The sequence below is a fragment of the Benincasa hispida genome, chromosome 1 (assembly GCF_009727055.1).
Source record: "Benincasa hispida cultivar B227 chromosome 1, ASM972705v1, whole genome shotgun sequence".
Taxonomy (NCBI): domain Eukaryota; kingdom Viridiplantae; phylum Streptophyta; class Magnoliopsida; order Cucurbitales; family Cucurbitaceae; genus Benincasa; species Benincasa hispida.
This window is the reverse complement of record NC_052349.1, coordinates 79,515,416-79,519,454: the sequence shown is the minus strand read 5'-3', so window position 1 is coordinate 79,519,454 and position 4,039 is coordinate 79,515,416.

The following is a 4,039-nucleotide window of genomic DNA, read 5'->3' as shown; positions in this document are numbered from 1 at the left end:
TCATTACCACCTTGTGAGTCCTGTCTCGAGGGTAAAATGACAAAAAGATCTTTTTCTGGAAAAGGTCTTAGAGCCAAAGAACCCCTAGAGCTAATTCACTCAAACCTTTGTGGGCCTCTAAATGTTAGAGCAAGAGGAGGGTATGAATATTTCGTCAGTTTTATAGATGATTATTCCAAGTATGGGCATATTTACCTAATTCACCAAAAGTCTGAAACTTTTGAAACGTTCAAAGAGTTTAAGGCTAAGGTTGAAAATCAATTAGGTAAAAAGATTAAAACACTTCGATCGGATCGAGGTGGTGAGTATATGAACATAGAATTCCAGAACTATTTGATAGAACATGGAATTCAATCTCAGCTTACAGCCTCTGGCACACCTCAGCAAAATGGTGTGGCAGAAAGGAGAAACAGAACCTTGTTGGGCATGGTTCGTTCCATGATGAGTTACACTCAGTTACCAAATTCTTTTTGGGAACACACAGTTGAAGCTACAGTGTATATTTTGAACATGGTTCCCTCAAAAAGTGTTTCTAAAACACCTTACGAGCTTTGGAGGGGACGTAAAGGAAATTTATATCACTTCAGGATTTGGGGTTGTCCAACACATGTGTTGATGCAAAATCCTAAAAAGCTGGAACATCGTTCAAAAGTATGCCTATTTGTAGGCTACCCAAAAGAAACAAAAGGTGGTCTCTTTTATGATACTCAGGAAGATAAAGTTTTTGTATTGACAAATGTAACCTTCCTAGAAGAAGATTATATAAAAGAGCTATCAACCTCGCAGTAAGTTAGTAATAGAAGAAATGTCCAGAGAAATGAAAAATGCATCAACAAGAGTTGTTGATAGAGCATGTTCGTCAACAAGAGTTGTTGATGAAACTGATACTCCACATTCTTCTCAAGAGTTGAGAATATCTCGTCATAGTGGGAGGGTTGTGCAACAGCCTGACCGGTACATGGGTTTAACTAAAACTCAACTTATCATACCAGATATGGTTTAAAGGATCCATTTTCTTTTAATCAAACAATGAACGATGTAGACAAAGACCAATGGATCAAAGCCATGAAACTTGAAATGGAATCTATGTCTTTCATTTCTTTCTGGGATCTTGTAGATCAACCTAAAGGGGTAAAACCCGTCAGTTGCAAATGGATTTACAAGAGAAAACGAAACCAAGTTGGTAAGGTATAGACCTACAAATCTAGACCTGTGGGAAAAGGGTTTACCCAAAGAAAGGGGTAGATTTTGAAGAAACCTTCTCTCCAGTTGCCATGATAAAGTCTATTAGAATACTCTTGTCCATAGCCACATTTTATGATTATGAAATATGGCAAATAGATGTCAAGAAAAATTTTTTGAATGGCTATCTTGAAGAGAGTATCTATATGTTTCAACTATAAGGGTTTATACAGCAATGTCACGAGCAAAAGGTTTACAAGCTTAATCGATCCATTTATGGGTTAAAACAAGCTTCTAGATCCTGGAATATGAGATTTGACGCTGCGATCAAATTTTATGGCTTTGAACAAAATGTTGACCCTGTGTATACAAGAAAATTGTCAACAAAACTATCGTTTTTTCGGTGTTGTATGTTGATGATATTCTGCTCATTGGGAATGAGGTAGAATATCTAGCTGACATTAAGAGATGGCTAGCTTTACAATTCCAAATGAAAGATTTGGGAGAAGCACAGTATATTCTTGGAATCCAAATAGTTCAGAATTGCAAAAACATAACATTTATCTCAAGCATCTTATATAGACAAGATGTTATCTAGGTATAAAATGCAAAATTCCAAGAAAGGATCTTTACCTTTCAGGCATGGAATTCACTTGTCTAAGGAACAGAGTCCTAAGACACCTCAAGAGGTTGAGGAGATGAATCGAATTCCATATGCATCTGTAATTGGGAGTTTGATGTATGCAATGTTGTGTACTCGTCTCGATATATGCTATGTCGTAGGAATTATCAGCAGATTTCAGTCCAATCCTAGTCATGACCATTAGACTGTTGTAAAAACATTCTCAATTATCTTCGGAGAACGAGAGATTATATGCTCGTGTATGGTCCTAAGGATCTAATCCTTACTGGATACACTGATTCTGACTTTCAGACCAATATTGATTCGAGGAAATCAACTTCAGGGTCAGTATTCACTCTAAATGGAGAGCAGTTGTGCGGAGAAGCATCAAGTAAAGTTGTATTGCAGACTCCACAATGGAAGCTGAGTATGTAGCTGCAAGCGAAGCAACAAAAGAAGCAGTATGGCTCAGAAAGTTCTTGATAGATCTGGAAGTAGTTCGTAATATGCACCTACCTGTCACTCTCTATTGTGACAACAGTGGAGCAGTTGCAAATTCAAAGGAACCACGAAGCCATAAAAGAGGAAACCATATTGAACGAAAGTACCATCTCATCAGGGAGATTGTACATAGAGGAGATATAATTGTCACCTAGATTGCTTCCCAAGACAACTTAGCTGATCCATTTATGAAGGTCCTCTCGGCTAAAGTGTTCGAGAGTCACCTAGTAGGACTAGGTCTACGAGTTTTATATCACTAGGGCAAGTGGGAGATTTATGGGCATTGTAATGCCCTAGTTTATTGTATTTGTACATTTTATTATCATCATGTAAACTCAACATTGTATATATTTGTATATATTGATCCCCTAGAGTTTTAGTCCAAGTGGGAGTATTGTTGGATTTTATGTCCTAAAACTCGCAGTTTGTAGAATGATGAATATTTTCTATAATCAATAAACTTATTATTGATTTTATAAATTGTATAAAAGTCTAAATCTAATAACTAAGACCCATAATTATTTTATGAGTACTTGAACTTTATGTGGAGACATAAGAGTGGATCAGGTTCGAGTAAATAGTCAAAATGATCTATGGTACATGAATAAGGTTGGTTACCTTATTCTGGTAATACCATTGGATACGGCCTACTCTGTAGTTATTACAAAGAGTTGTAAAGTGCTACATACGATGTGATCCTAATTCGTACATGTAATGACATGAGGAGTGGGGGCGTCCTATGCAATGAGTTTGCATAAGATCAGGACCAAGAAATAAGTCACTCTTACTTTATAACGTTGTTTACTATATAAGACTAACTATTTCACCTAGATGACCTAGGTAACTCGATCTTAATCCTGAGCTAACTATGAACTCCTGTTTATTTGGGATTGCCCTTAGATTTGCATAAGTGAGGGTTAGCTCAACAACACTGGCTCAATAAGACTCCCATTTCAGGGGTAAGACCAGATAGATAGCTGGGGACATAGGGTGCAAGACAGAGTTCATGCCTACCTAATTTAGGGATAGAAGAAAGGTTGTTCTCTCAAGTACTTAATCCAAGTCTTGAATAAGGGGCCCCACCCTCTCATTGGGTTGAGAGAGTTTGGTTTAGTGATTGGATCACAAACCAATTGTTCATTAAAGGTTCAGTAGGGACTTGAGGATTAAGACATAATCTCAGGGGTAAAACAGATATTTGACCCAGCCATGTTTCGGAACCGGAATCAGTAGCTAGATCTCCGCGCGTGGTCCCCTATCCGTTCAATCGGATGAAGTGATAGGGGGTGACTCGGTCTATGCGATCGAGCGGCAGAGAAATTGGTACAAGAAGCCGTGGATACACTTCTTGATAATGGAATCGGTGGACAACCAAGAGGGATGGCCATAATAAGGTTTACAAGTCGTTTTTCGATGTAATTGAAGGAATGAAGGGTTGACTTGTTGATTATGGTTAAATCATGTGGACATAATATATCTACAGTGAAAGAAGTGCAACTATGGACTTTAGTAGAGTGACCCATTAGTTAATGAATGAAAATGAATCTGGTCTTATGAGTTTAGCCAAATAATGTCGGGTCGTTGGAGTCCATGATCTATAGGTCCGCGAGGTCCCCCTACTAGCTCGTAACGGACTACTTTAGAATAGCGTGATAAGTTAATTTGAATTGTTCAAATTAGAATTAAGGGAATTAGTAATTATATGAGATATAATTAAATGTTTAATTTGAGAAT